The sequence below is a fragment of the Dysidea avara genome, chromosome 11 (assembly GCF_963678975.1).
Source record: "Dysidea avara chromosome 11, odDysAvar1.4, whole genome shotgun sequence".
Taxonomy (NCBI): Eukaryota; Metazoa; Porifera; class Demospongiae; order Dictyoceratida; family Dysideidae; genus Dysidea; species Dysidea avara.
Genome location: NC_089282.1, coordinates 10,682,016 through 10,703,514, shown reverse-complemented (window position 1 = coordinate 10,703,514; position 21,499 = coordinate 10,682,016). Strand labels below are relative to the sequence as shown.

The 21,499-nt window shown below is 35.9% G+C and overlaps 2 protein-coding genes across 2 annotated transcripts in view; one reads left to right on the top strand and one right to left on the bottom strand.

Moving 5' to 3' along the window:
- LOC136237995 (uncharacterized) overlaps positions 1–21,499 on the top strand; it is a 174,129-nt gene that overhangs the window by 13,669 nt on the left and 138,961 nt on the right. The window lies entirely within an intron of this gene.
- LOC136237997 (uncharacterized) overlaps positions 1–21,499 on the bottom strand; it is a 294,291-nt gene that overhangs the window by 227,637 nt on the left and 45,155 nt on the right. The gene's annotated exons all lie outside the window — the stretch shown is intronic.

Genomic DNA, 21,499 nt, shown 5'->3' with positions numbered 1-21,499 from the left:
ATTTAGGCGTTGTACCAAAGGAAACACTTAGTTGCACATGCTTGAATAATGTACTACAATTGCAGTAGCAACAGTATTTTATCAAATAGGAAAATCAACATCACATTATTAAGTCTTATGTATTCAACTAGTACAGGTAAGTCATTGATATTCTATAATTGTACTGTATGTGTATACCGAATTCCGCTGCTTTGATTCATTAAGACAGAAATAATTTAATGTCTTGTTGCTGTGGCTATGAAGAGCATATTTTGCTACATATATTCCATCACTCCATATAAACGCTACGTACAGTAATCATAGTGGATAGAATACAAGCAACTGCGTATAATTTATAACATAGCAATTGTAATATTATTACAATTGTCTAAGGTAAGCATATTTGTATGTATACTGGTAACTATTAGCAATAAAATTAATTTGTTTTAAATTGTAGTATGTTGTAGCACACATTATCTCATATGTAAGTATATATGGATTGAAGGACAATGAATTTTGTTGTTCTCAATTTGCACCTTGTTGTTCTTAAAGTGGAGTCATAAAACTGGTATGCCAGTAAACATATATAGCTGTTTCTATCTATAATTTTGTAACAACTCTTCTGTTAGTGAGTTGTGTGGCCAAGAAAGTACACAGCACAATAAGAATGCATGCTTAATCAGTCATAGTAGTACATAACTAAACATCACTCAATGTGCAGTGGAACCTCAGTTATCCGAACCCCTTGGACCAGGAGTGGTCCATAAGTCTGAAAAATCTGTATCTCGAAAGTGTGTATAAATAGCTTTAAAATAGTACAAAGAAATTTTTTTAAATACCTGTATTTTCAACTACCCTAATAGAACAGTCACTACTCTAATACAGCAGTCATTTCTGTAGTTTGGTTAACTGAGAATCCTGATAAGTGGGGTCCGGATAACTGAAGTTCCACTGTATACTGTAATTTAATACATAATATATGGTTACTTGTGCTCATGTTACAGAAATCACTGCATGAGTTAAAACTAAAGGGAAACGTGCCACAATTTTCTTTTGTTATGAAGCCATTCAAGATTGCAATAGAATGTGATTTTTATGGCTCCCAAGAATTACATCGATCTCTGTCATTTGCGCTAATAAGTACATGGGAGAACAATCCCACAGGTTTTATTCTATGACTGTGAAATTAAACAAGCAGCTGAGGAGTAATTGACATGCAATATCACAACCACACTAACAGCGATGTTATTGTTGTAAAATAAAACGTTTCATCACAAACAGATTAACCACACCTCCTACTACAACATACCGCCTTTGTCATAATGTTAGACAGCCCAGGGGACAATCTAACCTAGGTCACCTGTCTTGTAATTGTCATGCAAGGACAGATAAACAAAGACCACCATTTTAATGACATGCCTGCTCATTAAAATGATGTGATTGCTTAATTGGCATCACAGTATAAATAATCTGGACACATCCCTTCAAGTTGCTGACACAGCAGATATGCATTGTTAATGGCTATGAGTATTAACTGTAAAACAAGTCATATCATATTTTACCTTTCAATGCTATGCTTATATGCTGCTTTGTATAGTAGTTGTGTTGAAAATTCGAATTAGGCTATGTCACACATAGTATGCTTTGAAGTTTAGTCGTTAATGAGTTATTTAAAATCCGATAGATACTTGCGGATAGGTATCTAAACTGGTTAGATACCTGTGACAAAACTTTTTGTCACATGTGTCACGTGCGTTGCTGGATTCCAGTCACAATATCCATCAGAAATCATTACTAGAGTGTAAAGGTGTTGTAAGAAAGCATTACTGGATCATAAAGATGATCATATTCATCTAGGAAGCCTACCATTGAGCTATTTTAGCACTAATTCGATCAGGAAGCTGCCATTACTGGCAGTGACCAGAGCCACATGAGCCATAGTCTAAATCGGTATCTGCGATATTTCCTCGGTTATCTATAACAGCGCAAATACCTGAAATTGTCTATATTTAGTGTTGTAAAAACCACCCTCAGCTGTGATGGATGTTATCTTTAAGTTTTAGTCTGGCATGTAATGTTATACTATATAGATAAAATGAATCTTTTAAATTGTGAACTACACAAGAAGGGATAATTTGGTAGACAATAGGTAAAAGATCAGTTACATGTATAGCATTCTGCAGGAAAATACTCCCCAATAAGAAACCTATTTTTGTAATTCAATAGTTGAAGCTTGACAGGTTTACATTACACTTTCACAATTTCAACAGGAAATCAACTCTTTTGTTACTAAGTTACTATAACTGCGTATTCTGATATTTGACCATTATATTTCTGTGGCTTCATCAGAACAAGTACAGTAGTAATTGTGGTGAAGTATTGGATAAATATCCACTGCAGAGCTTACTGTGTGGAACAACTAGCCTACATTTAAATTTGTGTTTGAACATGCAGCGCTTGTGTATAAACTAATACATCAAAATTGCTCAAATGTCACACACAAGTTTTACTGGATCAGAGGTTAGAGATTTTATAATGTCAAGAAAATAATGTATAGTAATTGGCTGTAGAATGGAAATTCTTTGCACTATATTGTGAATTGGCAACAATATACTGAAACACATTGAGTTGTTTTTCACTATAAGCTACATGCGAAGGAAACAAACATAGAATTTCAATCATGAAACACTACAAATACGTTGGATCAGACACCTGTGCCCGTACAAATACCTGAACTTCAATATGTGCAAGTATGTACACACTGACACACACATGCACACACATACACACACACGCACCATCCTCCTACTCTCCACTACCATAAAGATAACGTATGAAGAAGCTCAAGACATCGCCTTGTCAGCCTTGCACTTGTGAACAATTAGTCCTCCTTTGCTACAGAACCAATGGTGACACAACAAACATTGTATGGCTTCTTGTGATCACTAGGTTGGTTAAAAGATCTTTCACATGTAGAACAATGTTCTCTGTTGTTCACTGATGAGGTAGGTACATGATCAGTGATGTTATGGTTAGTTGGATTCAATTCATGACAGTTATGAACAGCAAGACTATCCTTACTCTTAAACAAGCAGAGCACTGTAAAGCACCCTGTTGTTGGTGCACTGGCTTCAATCTCTCTTCAATGCAAATATGTTTTGCCATATCCTGATCCCAGTGGTTGTGGCTCTATTAGTGTGTGTGTGTCTAGGCTATATATTGCTGGAGGATCAAGTCACCACTGAATGTGGAATTTTTTTCTGTGTCAAAATTCTAATTCTCTGTATTAGCCTGTTGTGGGTCCCTAGTGGGAAAACATGCTTTTTGGTGGCAAAAATTTGTGTATTAAAGTGTTGGAAGTAGAGGATGTTCCACATCCCTGCCGTTGTGGCTCCTTTGGTATAGTAAAATTGGATACTATAGTACCTCATTGTAGAGTAGTTCATATAAAGAAATTAGCATTGGCAGTTGTCTGCAGGTAACAGAGTTTCTGGTGACAATGGCTTTAGGTTTGATGAGATGATTTTGGGAAGATAACAGTGAAGGATAACTAGAATAATGGGTTATGTTTGGTCATGTTTTATAGTCATAATATAGCTGTCTATCTTAATACACCTTACTTCAAAGGGAATACAAGATGTATAAATGTCATATAGCACCGCTATCAGTGGCTCAGAAATGCGTTAATGAGAAATGGAGGTAGTATATCAAAGTATATTGTCCTCCTAGGAGGAAGTATATTTTTGATATACTACCTCCATTTCTCATTAATGCATTTCAGGCATTCTTGATTCCTTCGATGAAACCACTTATTTTTTATTTATTGCTGTGGTGAACTCATTCATGAGTATAAAACACAGAAATTACTAGTATTTTAAAAAATTATTAATTTTAAAAATGAAGTAGGGATCTATGCAATAAAAGTAGTGAAACAAGAGATGAATGATGGTGTTACAGCATAGATCAGTGGAAAGTCCCTACTTTGGCATTGAACAATAAAAGTAGTGAAACAAGAGATGAATGATGGTGTTACAGCATAGATCAGTGGAAAGTCCCTACTTTGGCATTGAACAAAATAATAATAGCTAATGTGCTAAAGTAGGGACTTTCCCACTGAGCTATGCTGTAATGCCATCATTCATCTCTTGTTTTACTACTTTTATTGCATAGATCCGCACTTCATTTTTAAATTAACAATTTTTTAAATACTAGTTTTTTTTTGTTATGGCAAAGCTAGCTTCAATGTAACTTGTATTAGTCCACTTGTATATTCCACATCTGTAGGTATGGGAAGACAGATATCATCACTTATAAACATCTTGCCCATTTGCTCAGTGCGAAGTGGAGTTCTCCATATTCTGTGGTTATGGGCTGGCTTCGCTGTAGTTTGGAGTTGTCCTTGCTGCGCTCTTCAATAATGTGTATCAGGGGATCGCATTCTAGATCCAAGCATCCCTGTGTGCCTCCAGCTGTTAACCTTGCTGTTGCTGAGGGGCACCTGTCTCCTTTAGAACAATACTGTTTTTGTATTGTGCTTGCTTCTTTTTCTTATACAATTATGTCTATCAAAACATTGTAGCTAACTTGTAACTGTTCTATCATACAGAGTGCTGTTGTATTAGAGTATATCTTGGGTCGGCCAAGGGGTGTGCAGCTAGCTAGACCAATAAGGGGTGAGGTGATTTTGTTTACTGTTAAGTAAATAGCTAGATTGTTAAGAGGTGGGTCTCTGTAATCTATCACTACTAGTCCACCTACATCTTTATTTGAGGGGTGTGGTCATGAACATGTCGTGAATGGGATCTCAATCGTGAAGTTGCTGATATCTAGCTACCTCTTGTAGTAGCGCCGGGACTGAAGCGCTTCTGAAATCCAGCTCTGAAATAGTTCTGTGACGTCTAATCATACTGCTTAGGGAAAATGTTGATATAGAAAATTAACGCCTCGATATGGTGTCTATGCTTGAAGAAGAAGACAACCAACCTGACTGAAGATAAAAGGAAAGACAAGGCGCAGACAAAGCACACCCGTCGGAACCCCAAAAGGCACATCCCACAAGTGAGTTGTTGTTGTGGCTTAAAATGGTGGCCGTGCGCTGCTTGATTTGGTCTCTATGCTTGCAACCGTGGTTAGTGAATGATCATGGGCAGATGAGAATCCATGCTTGTTGCTATCTGCGAGCTTACGTGGAGCCACACCACAAATCAATTGTTATTGTATAGGTAACTAATCCTGCAGCAAGCCTGTTATTTCATGAGCCATGGCCACTTATCTAGAATGTAGGATACTGTCTATAGGCATACATGGAGCCATGGTAATTTATGACTGGCTATTCGTTATATAGTTACCCTGGAGTGCCTCTGTTTAGTTCAAAATCCAGGTCTGACCCGAATTGCTGTCCAGGTCAGTGGGTTAATGTATTAACTTTTAGCAGTGGAAACTTGACTATCTTTTGACCTATGCATGTACCTACATAAAGAATGTATCAAGTTGACATGCATGGTCACTTTGACTATGATCACTGCTTGGGGTCCAGATTGCCATGTTCTGCAAATCATTGTATTGCAACTGTCAGATATGTATCATGTTTGCTCTTTATCCTGCCATCTCCTAGATACAGTATGTCAATACTTATCATTATTATTCTTATGCAAGTGACCTTATAAGAAACACTTTCAATCTGTGGGTGTGCAGGAGTTATATTACTGTCAGTAATCAATACCTTCGAATTGTCATTAATGTACTGCTTCATCATTGTACTGTCAGTGCCACATACATCTCTTCACTACAGTAAGCATGTTTTAATGCATCATTTGAGAAAGTCTACCAGTGTATACACTATATTCTCTAATCTTAATCTCAAAAGTGGTTTCTGTCTGAAAATTTTTATGTCATATTGCAAAGAATGCTTATTGCCTCTTATGTGCATTGATATATAGATAGATGTAAATGTTAAAATTCTGTAGTTTATGGAACTCAGTGATTTTTGAATGCGTTTGTGTTATGGTCATTGTAAAATTGGCAATATGAATTCCCTTTCTTGCTTTTTCCCCAAGCTTTCATATAGTTAGCTGATTATTTTCATTGAAATTCTTTGCTTGTGTTTCCTTTATTTGTAGCCTCCATCACTTAGTTTACTTTGAAGTCATAGTGGAGTGAGTGTCTCTTCTTTGCAACTGTATATTTTTTCTTCTTAATGTCAGTGTGCCTTAAAAGCATGTACACTATAACCTTCAATCCACTAATACATGAACGAGGAATTTATTTGTTCACACACAAACTTTCATGAAAAAAACATTCTGTGGTGGAATTTTACCTATGTAGTTCAAAAGGTATGTAGCATAGTATGTATTTAAAACCTGAATATTTGTTCTACCATGTTAACTATTCACATGTCTCCTTCATGGTCAACCATTAATGGCGATGACTAGCTTACCAAACCGATTGCTAGTGCATTCATCTATGGTAATGACTCCATGGATATTGCAAGTAGACAAGATGGAAAAGTATCTACTGAATTACATATGTACAAGGGCTACTTGCTGATGGTTTCTTAATGTCTGTGTGTTTGTCTGTGGCAGGGGATTTATTCCTCACAACATGATAAAGATCATATTGTGATGCAGCTAAACAACCTACCTGTATTGACTTGTGCTGCTGTCAGTGATTTTGTTAATTATTGCAACAATGTTATTTACTGTGTTGTTCCATATTGCACAGTTGATTTTGGAACAGTAACTACAATGTAGTTGCAGTAAAAGTGCTCGATAGTTGAGTTCTAAAATATATGAGCTTGTAAGACTTCAAATTTTCCTGGATTATTATAATCAAGCTCAAGTGTGGCTTCAAGAGGTGATGTATCATATTTCAAGTTTGCAGGTATCAAATTCATGATCAGATTTTCAAGAATATTAATAAAAGAAAGAGTAAGGATTGGTGGCAGTATACTATAGATTAGGAAAATAAGTACAGATTATATTTGATTTCTGCTATACCCATCATAGACTATCCTTTTAAACTTGGAGAGGTTACTTTAGTCATTCACAATGGTGTAAAATTTAGGTTGCTAGGGCAGTGGTTTAGCATTCTTTATGATAAAACTCATCTATTAGTTCCAAGGCATTAAAAGTACCATACACTGGACCACCAAATTAAGTTACACTATGTACTAGGCAATCAATTTGTCAATACATTAGCTGATGGGTTGCCATATGCATTTTCTGTCTGAATAAAGCAGTACAATGAATGGGCATCCATATACCACACTTGTTCACAAATAAATTAGACTAACAAAGACTATCATATTGCTACACTATTCAGTAGCGAATATTATACATCTAAATGTGAAGCAGTATAATGCTGGACTGAATACACCACACACTAGTTCATGCAAAACTAGCTACCAATGAATTAGCTAACCATCAAAATAGTAAGATTGTTCCTTGAAAACATACCCAAATATTAGTCTGGCTTTTTTCATATTACAAATGGGCACCTGATCTGTGTATGCCCCATACTACAAATCAGTTATAACACACCCATTCAGTTTGTATCTGATTTGCAAACATTCCACCCTCTGGTTTGTGGTCCTCGAACATTGGTCCTCGTATACTTGATGTGCATGCCAAACAGCCAAGCTGTAAAAAAAGTGTGAGTTTTATTTATTTTATTTAAAAGAAAAGCAAAGGTGATGGACTGCAATAATAACCTTGAATTTGAATTCTGTCTAAATGAGTAACTATTCACAGTATAATAGTGTTGTGAACCGGTATGGAAAAACCGGTTATTAACTGGTATTGTCTAGATCAAGCCAATTATTGGCTAAGAAGCCTTTTAGCTGGTTTTGCCCACCCACTTGGTAAACCATAAATTACCCCTGCTCACAAGTGTTAACATCACAACATAACCTCAAAGCATGTGTTAATATGTGCTTGTAATAGCTGTTATTGTAAGGCAGGATGTTGATGGTCGCTTTGGTACCACCCTAAGGCTTCCAAAAGGCATGTTTAGTGCCATAATGTCTGCTAATTTACAATCAGACAATAACCAGTCAATATCCAATTATTCACCTTCCAATAACCGGTTTTAGTAAACTCTGCAGGTTCACAGCACTATGGTATAATTATTTGCGAATAACCAATCCTTTTTGTCAAGGTACCAGAATATAAAAGATGAAATAGAAACATAATTATGTACATACATACATGCATACACACATCTACTGCTGCTGGTTGTTGTTTAGAGTGTGATCTTTTGCTGATATCTATTCCAGTTGCAACATATATTATTTTCATCCTCCCATTCTGCTATTTTATAGAAGAGTGAGGCATTCACATTTTCCAAAAAGTTTGATTTATAGATGTGATGGTATTGTTCGGTAGAGAACTCTACACATGACCTACCCCCTTCATGATGGTAGTGTTTTTGCTGTGAATAGGTCACATAAAGTGCCATATGTCGAATGAAGATTTAATACTTACTTCTATTCCTTGAAGTTTAACTGCAGCTGTCTGCAAAGTGATAATAAATGGAGTAAGTTGTGTTGCTGTATCAGGTGTACCACTGAACACATGACATTGTAGTTGATTTTTTAATGCCATAACATCAGTGTATCTCTTGCATGTGCTGGACATCTGATCGAACATTTTTTCAATCACTTCATCTTTGTTGTCATCAGCTACATCATGTGGTGTGCATGTCTTTCTCAAAGCTGTTTGCTGTAGCAAAAGTTATAATACAACTTTGTTAAAAAATTTTATAAGTACACTTACTGTTGTCTTATCTAATAATTCGGCATAGACCTTGTGAAATGAACTTTGGAACTCTTCCCTAAGTTTTCTTACTTCGTGATTGCAACAATCAATTCCATATCTTTCAAGTCGTATTTTATGATTGTCGTGACAGACTTCAACATCGTTATATTCTGCTACCCCGTTTTCACATAAGAATTTCCAATTGTATTTCTCCTTCTTTCCATAAGAGTATGCCAAATTAAAAACAAAGAACAAATAAAGTTTTGTGTACTGCATAATGATCTAACTTATTGTGTAATACAAACTCAAAATGTTTAAATGATTTGATGTTGTTTTGTGCTACTCATCGTTCATCTTTTATACCTAAATTGTGCAGCTCTGTGATTTCTAGGGATGTATCATGTTATGAAATGACCTATATGGGAATTTCTTGTAGTATACAAATTGTGATGAATAACTTCCACTTTATTGGGAAGCCCATTTCCTTAGAGAGTAGGAAACAATGTTTCAGTAATGTTAAACACTATGGTAACGTATGCCGTTGATATTATACTACTTCTAAAATAACAGGTACCTACGTATGCAGTTAATATTATTTCATTGTAGCTAAATAGGCAATTAATCAATCATGTATATAATTTTATTGCTATTATTAATTCAGCCAGATAATTAGATTTGTAAATACTGTAGTTTAGTGATTCATTTGTAATTGCTAATTACGTTGCTATGCACTGCTAAAGAAGCATAACTCGAACAAACCACTTCAACCACAAATTATGCACAGAACTGTCTTCTCAAGTGTGTCTATCATGGTTTCTCACAAGAATTGTTCAGAGAAAGCATCAAGGTTGCCCTTCATTTTCTTTCAAGTAAGTACGGGACATGCCCCCTTTCTCCTTAAAGGAATCTGTTACATCTGACCACCTATGAAGCCAGATACACTGGTTTTTGGTTGTTTTATGCCCATATACCTATTTTAATGGCATTCATAACGTCTTCAGGAACTCACTTAATCCGTTTTTCAAGCTGGCATGAATAGACCACCTCAAAGTCAAAGTTTACCTACCAGAAAGGTATATACTCCTTCTGTGCAGCCTTCATTTCTCACATACAGCTGTTTTAGCATAAGCCATTTTGCTCACATGGGTGCGGAAAGACAAATAAATATACAAATATAGAAACACACCCACTTTTTTCAGAGAACAATTGCAGTAAACCAGGTGTACACCCACAGCTGGCAAAAGTGCGTGCCCACAGCTGGCCAGCTGTGAGTGCATGCCTGGTTTAAAAAATTTACAACAAAAACAGTTTTATCAAATGAAGTTGAAATGTCTTCATCAGTACTTATACTTGTAACAACTTTTTCTTCACATTATAAACTTCACTTTCTCTCCACAAGTGTTAATTTAATAAAGAAGTTTAGAAAGATCTGGAACAAAAATTCTGTTAAACTTAGTTGAATAGTCAAAATGAATTCTCTAAACCATTTACAGTCTTGTTTAGAGCCTTGTGAGACTCTATGTATAGAGGCCTTCTTTTTGTGGCCATTCGGAATATTGTTTATGAAATGTTAGCATCAAATATATGTGATATATTTTATAGTTATAACACGCTTACAAGGGATATGACTAAAATATACACACAATTCACGAGAGCGCACATATTTAGTCATATCCCGAGTAATCGTGTTATAACTGTTATATGTACCACTCTGCGTGGGCAGTTCAAAGGCACCGCCAGTGCCATAATTTGTATATTGCACTGCTGCAGACCGCAGCGAGTGCATTATAACTTATAACGCACTGGTTGCGGTTTTGTAGACCACAACAAGTGCATTATAAGTTATAATGCACCGACCGCAGTGTAATATACAGATATTGCACTGGCTGCGGTTTTGTGCAGCATAGCACAAGTGCCGGTGGCGAAGACCACTACGACACCTCACCTAATAGGTGGAAAGACACTTCACAGATCACTCGAATTCTTTTATAGCCCGACATGTAAAGGTCGATTGTGGGCCATAACGTCACCAATACATATAATGTTTACAAGCAGCCAATGGCGATCGAAAAAGCCAACGCGGGTGGCCACAACTCTAGTCTACATATATATAAACGTACTTATACACCTTACTAGTCTGGTGCCATCTTAGCCCAGATTAAACTGTAGTCTACTTTGACAATGACTCAATAAAACAAATATATTCTAAATAATACTAACCTTTACGTTCGATTGTGGGAACCAGTTTTGTCATGCCACCAGATTCGAGTTTAGCCAGTGTGAATAGTAAGAAATAGACTAGTATCATTTAGTAGTTAGATTTTGTTTACTTAAACCATCTATTTAGCTGCTTTTTTTCACTCGAGAGAATCACTATGATGATTAGTCTGGTGCTTAGTCTATATGGCACACTGGCATGCTGAGCACTACATGATGAGAGTCGAACAGCGAATGCAGGTTAGTGATATAACCCATAGCGTACTAGCTTTCAATATCTCAGGTGGCTGCAGTACTGCAGGGGGAATGTCATCGCAACGTCCAGCTTGGTTACCCACAATCCATGTTAGAAATCTGGCCTTTATAAGTGTTACAGCTGTCTTGTGAGACTCTTCCCACCTATTAGGTGAGAGGTACATAACAGTTATACAACGTGCACTCGTGCTCTGCCTGTATAAACGCACTTGCCTTCGGGCCTGACGGCCCTCAGGCTCGTGCGTTTATATCAGGCAGAGCACTCGTGGCCATTGTATAACTATATAATACTACACCCCAGTAGATGAAAACAATTATAGATAGTAAGTTATAGTGAAACAGCACCTCCTGGAGATGGAAATCAATAGAAATTCTTGATGGATCAGACGTTTTACACTTTTAATGTGGTATATCAGTTATATACTACAGCGCAGCACTTTTGATCTCAACCACAGGTGTGGTATATATATATATATATATCTGAATTGTTTACTGGTGACACAACTGGTATTTCTTTGCAATCGCTATTACAGTTTTGTCATCTCTTTATGTTATTAGCAGATACAAGAGTGCAAAGCAATGGTGTGAAATGTCAAGTGGAAATGATTTGAGGTCTGCATAATTTAGCAGCCTTCAAGCCCTGTACTTGGTGATATTAGGAATGAGAAGTTAGTTAACATTTCACTGGCATACGTACTACTGCATGTTAACTGTAAAAATTACAGTGTGGATTATGTTGCAAATATGAATCGTTTCATTAAATATACAACATTGTTCTTGCTACCAGCATATCTCCTAGATACGTTGCTTTAAGCGTATTACACTGACTTTGTGTATATATCTGATAAGTGCAGTGAGAAAAATGTGTGGGAGCTATGTTGCTGTCAGAACAGAAATTTGATATTGCAAATGTTTTGTACTGCTTCATGAGTGTAGAATCGGTACCGTAAATCACTTTCCTTTTGTCCCAGCATGTTTATTAAAGTATGTATCACCTGCGATAAAGGGATACTTCCTCACATTAATAACAACTACAATCTGTTTTCTTTATAACAATGGTTTTTGTTATAATTTTTTTGAAACATTGCATCATTAAATATCACCTTATGTAGGAGCAAGCACTGAATCATTTGTAGTAAACACCAGTCTACTTATAAGCCATTCTTCGTTGTTGTCTCGTCTCTGAAAAATAAATAAATAGGGATTTCTTACATGCTATGCATGTATAAGGAAGCCTTGTTTGTTAGCGGGAATAACCAAGTACTGCAACCTTAACAGTGGGTGTGGCAGTCATAAAGCACAGTGTCACCTTATTAGAGGTTTTATAACAACACTTTTTATAGTGGCTTGTTCCCAGACATGTGGTTCATGACCATGGTAAAATTTTGAATATGTAGCTAAAATTTGTAATTAGTACAAATTAAGAATTAATACATACTAAGCACCCTGTTGATATAGAAAATTAACGCCTCGATATGGTGTCTATGCTTGAAGAAGAAGACAACCAACCTGACTGAAGATAAAAGGAAAGACAAGGCGCAGACAAGGCGCAGACAAAGCACACCCGTCGGAACCCCAAAAGGCACATCCCACAAGTGAGTTGTTGTTGTGGCTTAAAATGGTGGCCGTGCGCTGCTTGATTTGGTCTCTATGCTTGCAACCGTGGTTAGTGAATGATCATGGGCAGATGAAAGTTTGAATTTTAGCGATTTTTTTACAATTCTACATCCAGCCGCCTGAAAGTGTTTTCTTGTATATTTCATGTTAGATGGCTTAGTATTGTTCCATTAAGGTGGTTTTCGTCACGTAAGATGTCTCAAGGATGATTTTTAAAGGCGGCTTTTTTGGTGGCACACATATCACTTTTGATGCAATCCCTACTTAAACAGTACTACAGTTAACTATAGGGATAAATTATCTTTAAATTGGTTGAGGCTGTCCAGTTCAACTGTTGATTGAGGTCTGTTCCATAATATGAAGATTGAGGGTAAAAATAAATTCAGACCAGATTCTGTCTTGGCTTCTCTTTACTGTACTCTGCCATCATGTGCATAAGGAGCTCTTATTCTTTCTTTGGTCATCCATCAGAAGAAAATGTCTGGAGCACTACTACCAGGTGCTGTTAATATTATTAACCATCATAGGGTTTCATTATTAATGTACATATAATACAACGTGGCACAGGGTACTACCTCTAGCAGATGATCACAGCACAGTTGGTTGTATATTCCTTGCAAAAGGAATAAGGTCATATTACAGCTCATAGTCACCATTGTATCAGGACACCAATCTTCTTAAGTATGGTGGTTAACTACCCATGGATATATATATATACACTGTACTTACCTTTGAATTGCTTGGGTAGTATACCTCTTCCAATATTAATATCTAAGGGCTGTGCTAGTATGCTGTCCTAATTTGGGGTACCACATTGATGCAAGCCCAAACAACAGATGCAGGGACTGAATTATTCCTTTGTGATTATCAAAGTTCTTTTAACTGGTGATAGAAGCACACACAGGATCAACCGTCCACTTGCTTCTTTTTGAATACTCCTTTTAACTGTTAAACTATTTCCATTGATGGATAACATGGCCCAGTATAACGAAGTACACTGTCAATTACCGTTGCTAAATTTACCCGGCAAGGTTGATGGACTTTCATTGTCATAAACTCTGTAAACTGGCAATAGCCTTCTCGTGTAACAATCAAAAATAAATTTAAATAATAACGTTTATCAAAACCATATTGTAATTTTTCTGTGATCTGGAACTCCACAGAATCTAGGTTCTTGAATCCTCTATTACATCAGCATGTACAGTGCGTTATTCTTATAGGTAATGTCCATTAAATAAATGTCTTGTTACCAGTGCAGGGATCGCTGTTCTGGTTATTAGTGGGTACAGTGTGGGGTTCCTAAGTATGTGAGGCTTGGTAGTAAAAGCTATAGCCTTTCTATGGCCTTAGAAATCCCTGTGGCTTCAATATCAGGAACTCCTTAGTATTTCACTCACAATCCTCATGCAACTGGGAGGTTGAGTTTAATTTGTTAAATAAAGTTAATGTAGGGAGGTAATCTACAGGTGTTTGTGTAGTAACATCGCACCTATCAAGCATCCGTAATGATTAAATGCTAACTATGTACATGTATATGTTGTTGAAATGGAGTTGACTCCAATGCTTTGTAGGTGTTTGAAAGACAGTTCTCGATTAGTAATCGATCAAAGACTAAAACTACTTTTATATAGCGTAGTGGTTGTTGCATACCACATTAACTGCACATGTCTGCATTGAGTTCCTATCATGACATAATAAAATATGAATATACAATGAACCAAACCAACTAGTAGAATTATAAGACAACAAAGGTTTTTGGATGTAAACAGCACTGTGTGTGTTTTAGAGCTCTTTAAAATGATGGATGGTGTCTAGTAGTTGTGATATCTGATCCACTTGCTACGTTTGTTCTCCCTTTTGGCAACTGCAACATGTGAACTGTCATTTGATAATGAAGATAGGGTAAGGTTAAATTTGATACTGTTTAGTTTAGTTGCTATAGGAATTCTTAACAATAGGGATCACCAAGACATTTGAAAAATGTTACAAAGCAATAACGTCAAGCCATCTGGGCCAACCAGGTCACATTTTGTCAATGTCATCTGGGTCTGTTCCGCTTTGTGATTGGATCACATGTGAATGAATTAATTAATTTGACAATGTGGAAGTATATTAAAACAAGTCATATATAGTCTAGTCCTGTTGCAGCCCAGCTTCTTTCGTGAGTCATGCCCACTTACTAGGATATGTGTTACTGCCTGTAGGCATACATGCATTAGGTGTATTGCAGTATGTAGGTATGTAAGAATCCATGCTTGTTGCTATCTGCTAGCTTACGTGGAGCCACACCTCAAATCAATTGTTATTGTATAGGTAATTAATCCTGCAACAAGCCTGTTATTTCATGAGCCATGGCCACTTATCCAGAATGTAGGATACTGTCTATAGGCATACATGGAGCCATGGTAATTTATGACTGGCTATTCGTTATATAGTTACCCGTTTTAATGGAGTGCCTCTGTTTAGTTCAAAATTCAGGTCTGACCCGAATTGCTGTCCAGGTCAGTGAGTTAATGTATTGACTTTTAGCAGTGGAAATTTGATTAACTTTTGACCTATGCATGTACCTACATAAAGAATGTATCAAGTTGACATGCATGGTCACTTTGACTATGATCACTTCTTGGAGTCCAGATTGCCATGTTCTGCAAATCATTGTATTGCAACTGTCAGATATGTATCATGTTTGCTCTTTATCCTGCCATCTCCTAGATACAGTATGTCAATACTTATCATTATTATTCTTATGCAAGTGACCTTATAAGAAACACTTTCAATCTGTGGGTGTGCAGGAGTTATATTACTGTCAGTAATCAATACCTTCGAATTGTCATTAATGTACTGCTTCATCATTGTACTGTCAGTGCCACATACATCTCTTCACTACAGTAAGCATGTTTTAATGCATCATTTGAGAAAGTCTACCAGTGTATACACTATATTCTCTAATCTTAATCTCAAAAGTGGTTTCTGTCTGAAAATTTTTATGTCATATTGCAAAGAATGCTTATTGCCTCTTATGTGCATTGATATATAGATAGATGTAAATGTTAAAATTCTGTAGTTTATGGAACTCAGTGATTTTTGAATGCGTTTGTGTTATGGTCATTGTAAAATTGGCAATATGAATTCCCTTTCTTGCTTTTTCCCCAAGCTTTCATATAGTTAGCTGATTATTTTCATTGAAATTCTTTGCTTGTGTTTCCTTTATTTGTAGCCTCCATCACTTAGTTTACTTTGAAGTCATAGTGGAGTGAGTGTCTCTTCTTTGCAACTGTATATTTTTTCTTCTTAATGTCAGTGTGCCTTAAAAGCATGTACACTATAACCTTCAATCCACTAATACATGAACGAGGAATTTATTTGTTCACACACAAACTTTCATGAAAAAAACATTCTGTGGTGGAATTTTACCTATGTAGTTCAAAAGGTATGTAGCATAGTATGTATTTAAAACCTGAATATTTGTTCTACCATGTTAACTATTCACATGTCTCCTTCATGGTCAACCATTAATGGCGATGACTAGCTTACCAAACCGATTGCTAGTGCATTCATCTATGGTAATGACTCCATGGATATTGCAAGTAGACAAGATGGAAAAGTATCTACTGAATTACATATGTACAAGGGCTACTTGCTGATGGTTTCTTAATGTCTGTGTGTTTGTCTGTGGCAGGGGATTTATTCCTCACAACATGATAAAGATCATATTGTGATGCAGCTAAACAACCTACCTGTATTGACTTGTGCTGCTGTCAGTGATTTTGTTAATTATTGCAACAATGTTATTTACTGTGTTGTTCCATATTGTATAGTTGATTTTGGAACAGTAACTACAATGTAGTTGCAGTAAAAGTGCTCGATAGTTGAGTTCTAAAATATATGAACTTGTAAGACTTCAATTTTTCCTGGATTATTATAATCAAGCTCAAGTGTGGCTTCAAGAGGTGATGTATCATATTTCAAGTTTGCAGGTATCAAATTCATGATCAGATTTTCAAGAATATTAATAAAAGAAAGAGTAAGGATTGGTGGCAGTATACTATAGATTAGGAAAATAAGTACAGATTATGTTTGATTTCTGCTATACCCATCATAGACTATCCTTTTAAACTTGGAGAGGTTACTTTAGACATTCACAATGGTGTAAAATTTAGGTTGCTAGGGCAGTGGTTTAGCATTCTTTATGATAAAACTCATCTATTAGTTCCAAGGCATTAAAAGTACCATACACTGGACCACCAAATTAAGTTACACTATGTACTAGGCAATCAATTTGTCAATACATTAGCTGATGGGTTGCCATATGCATTTTCTGTCTGAATAAAGCAGTACAATGAATGGGCATCCATATACCACACTTGTTCACAAATAAATTAGACTAACAAAGACTATCATATTGCTACACTATTCAGTAGCGAATATTATACATCTAAATGTGAAGCAGTATAATGCTGGACTGAATACACCACACACTAGTTCATGCAAAACTAGCTACCAATGAATTAGCTAACCATCAAAATAATAAGATTGTTCCTTGAAGACAGTACTCAGTCATACCCAAATATTAGTCTGGCTTTTTTCACATTACAAATGGGCACCTCTGATCTGTGTATGCCCCATACTACAAATCAGTTATAACACACCCATTCAGTTTGTATCTGATTTGCAAACATTCCGCCCTCTGGTTTGTGGTCCTCGAACATTGGTCCTCGTATACTTGATGTGCATGCCAAACAGCCAAGCTGTAAAAAAGAGTGTGAGTTTTATTTATCTTTTATTTAAAAGAAAAGCAAAGGTAATGGACTGCAATGATAATCTTGAATTTGAATTCTGTCTAAATGAGTTAACCATTCACGGTATAATTATTTGCGAATAACCAATCCTTTTTGTCAAGGTACCAGAATATAAAAGATGAAATAGAAACATAATTATGTACATACATACATGCATACACACATCTACTGCTGCTGGTTGTTGTTTAGAGTGTGATCTTTTGCTGATATCTATTCCAGTTGCAACATATATTATTTTCATCCTCCCATTCTGCTATTTTATAGAAGAGTGAGGCATTCACATTTTCCAAAAAGTTTGATTTATAGATGTGATGGTATTGTTCGGTAGAGAACTCTACACATGACCTACCCCCTTCATGATGGTAGTGTTTTTGCTGTGAATAGGTCACATAAAGTGCCATATGTCGAATGAAGATTTAATACTTACTTCTATTCCTTGAAGTTTAACTGCAGCTGTCTGCAAAGTGATAATAAATGGAGTAAGTTGTGTTGCTGTATCAGGTGTACCACTGAACACATGACATTGTAGTTGATTTTTTAATGCCATAACATCAGTGTATCTCTTGCATGTGCTGGACATCTGATCGAACATTTTTTCAATCACTTCATCTTTGTTGTCATCAGCTACATCATGTGGTGTGCATGTCTTTCTCAAAGCTGTTTGCTGTAGCAAAAGTTATAATACAACTTTGTTAAAAAATTTTATAAGTACACTTACTGTTGTCTTATCTAATAATTCGGCATAGACCTTGTGAAATGAACTTTGGAACTCTTCCCTAAGTTTTCTTACTTCGTGATTGCAACAATCAATTCCATATCTTTCAAGTCGTATTTTATGATTGTCGTGACAGACTTCAACATCGTTATATTCTGCTACCCCGTTTTCACATAAGAATTTCCAATTGTATTTCTCCTTCTTTCCATAAGAGTATGCCAAATTAAAAACAAAGAACAAATAAAGTTTTGTGTACTGCATAATGATCTAACTTATTGTGTAATACAAACTCAAAATGTTTAAATGATTTGATGTTGTTTTGTGCTACTCATCGTTCATCTTTTATACCTAAATTGTGCAGCTCTGTGATTTCTAGGGATGTATCATGTTATGAAATGACCTATATGGGAATTTCTTGTAGTATACAAATTGTGATGAATAACTTCCACTTTATTGGGAAGCCCATTTCCTTAGAGAGTAGGAAACAATGTTTCAGTAATGTTAAACACTATGGTAACGTATGCCGTTGATGTTATACTACTTCTAAAATAACAGGTACCTACGTATGCAGTTAATATTATTCCATTGTAGCTAAATAGGCAATTAATCAATCATGTATATAATTTTATTGCTATTATTAATTCAGCCAGATAATTAGATTTGTAAATACTGTAGTTTAGTGATTCATTTGTAATTGCTAATTACGTTGCTATGCACTGCTAAAGAAGCATAACTCGAACAAACCACTTCAACCACAAATTATGCACAGAACTGTCTTCTCAAGTGTGTCTATCATGGTTTCTCACAAGAATTGCTCAGAGAAAGCATCAAGGTTGCCCTTCATTTTCTTTCAAGTAAGTACGGGACATGCCCCCTTTCTCCTTAAAGGAATCTGTTACATCTGACCACCTATGAAGCCAGATACACTGGTTTTTGGTTGTTTTATGCCCATATACCTATTTTAATGGCATTCATAACGTCTTCAGGAACTCACTTAATCCGTTTTTCAAGCTGGCATGAATAGACCACCTCAAAGTCAAAGTTTACCTACCAGAAAGGTATTTACTCCTTCTGTGCAGCCTTCATTTCTCACATACAGCTGTTTTTAGCATAAGCCATTTTGCTCACATGGGTGCGGAAAGACAAATAAATATACAAATATAGAAACACACCCACTTTTTTCAGAGAACAATTGCAGTAAACCAGGTGTACACCCACAGCCGGCAAAAGTGCGTGCCCACAGCTGGCCAGCTGTGGGTGCATGCCTGGTTTAAAAAATTTACAACAAAAACAGTTTTATCAAATGAAGTTGAAATATCTTCATCAGTACTTATACTTGTAACAACGTTTTCTTCACATTATAAACTTCACTTTCTCTCCACAAGTGTTAATTTAATAAAGAAGTTTAGAAAGATCTGGAACAAAAATTCTGTTAAACTTAGTTGAATATTCAAAATGAATTCTCTAAACCATTTACAGTCTTGTTTAGAGCCTTGTGAGACTCTATGTATAGAGGCCTTCTTTTTGTGGCCATTCGGAATATTGTTTATGAAATGTTAGCATCAAATATATGTGATAATATTTTATAGTTATAACATGCTTACAAGGGATATGACTAAAATATACGCACAATTCACGAGAGCACGCATATTTAGTCATATCCCGAGTAATCGTGTTATAACTGTTATATACTACACCCCAGTAGATGAAAACAATTATAGATAGTAAGTTATAGTGAAACAGCACCTCCTGGAGATGGAAATCAATAGAAATTCTTGATGGATCAGACGTTTTACACTTTTAATGTGGTATATCAGTTATATACCACAGCGCAGCACTTTTGATCTCAACCACAGGTGTGGTATATATATATATCTGAATTGTTTACTGGTGACACAACTGGTATTTCTTTGCGATCGCTATTACAGTTTTGTCATCTCTTTATGTTATTAGCAGATACAAGAGTGCAAAGCAATGGTGTGAAATGTCAAGTGGAAATGACTTGAGGTCTGCATAATTTAGCAGCCTTCAAGCCCTGTACTTGGTGATATTAGGAATGAGAAGTTAGTTAACATTTCACTGGCATACGTACAACTGCATGTTAACTGTAAAAATTACAGTGTGGATTATGTTGCAAATATGAATCGTTTCATTAAATATACAACAATGTTCTTGCTACCAGCATATCTCCTAGATACGTTGCTTTAAGTGTGTTACACTGACTTTGTGTATATATCTGATAAGTGCAGTGAGAAAAATGTGTGGGAGCTATGTTGCTGTCAGAACAGAAACTTGATATTGCAAATGTTTTGTACTGCTTCATGAGTGTAGAATCGGTACCGTAAATCACTTTCCTTTTGTCCCAGCATGTTTATTAAAGTATGTATCACCTGAGATAAAGGGATACTTCCTCACTTTAATAACAACTACAATCTGTTTTCTTTATAACAATGGTTTTTGTTATAATTTTTTTGAAACATTTCATCATTAAATATCACCTTATGTAGGAGCAAGCACTGAATCATTTGTAGTAAACACCAGTCTACTTATAAGCCATTCTTCATTGTTGTCTCGTCTCTGAAAAATAAATAAATAGGGATTTCTTACATGCTATGCATGTATAAGGAAGCCTTGTTTGTTAGCGGGAATAACCAAGTACTGCAACCTTAACAGTGGGTGTGGCAGTCATAAAGCACAGTGTCACCTTATTAGAGGTTTTATAACAACACTTTTTATAGTGGCTTGTTCCCAGACATGTGGTTCATGACCATGGTAAAATTTTGAATATGTAGCTAAAATTTGTAATTAGTACAAATTAAGAATTAATACATACTAAGCACCTGGTTTGTATGGAGTAGCACTTGCTTTATACTTTTATTGTCATCCTTGTAAGCAAGAAGGATTGATTACTCTGATTCTCACTGACATATGGGTGTGAACTGTGGACATTATAGAATGTTATCATGGTACATATACCCATGTCAGTACCATGTACTCTATGCAATGCTACTATATGCATGGGTATACATAAAGGTCACTCAGACACTTTTGGAACTGCTGTTTGAATGTAGTAGCATCTATAAACATTAGCAAGTTGATAAAATGTCAGGTACAGGATGAGGATACAAAAACATTAACATATGTATTTTCTTAGAATTGATCAT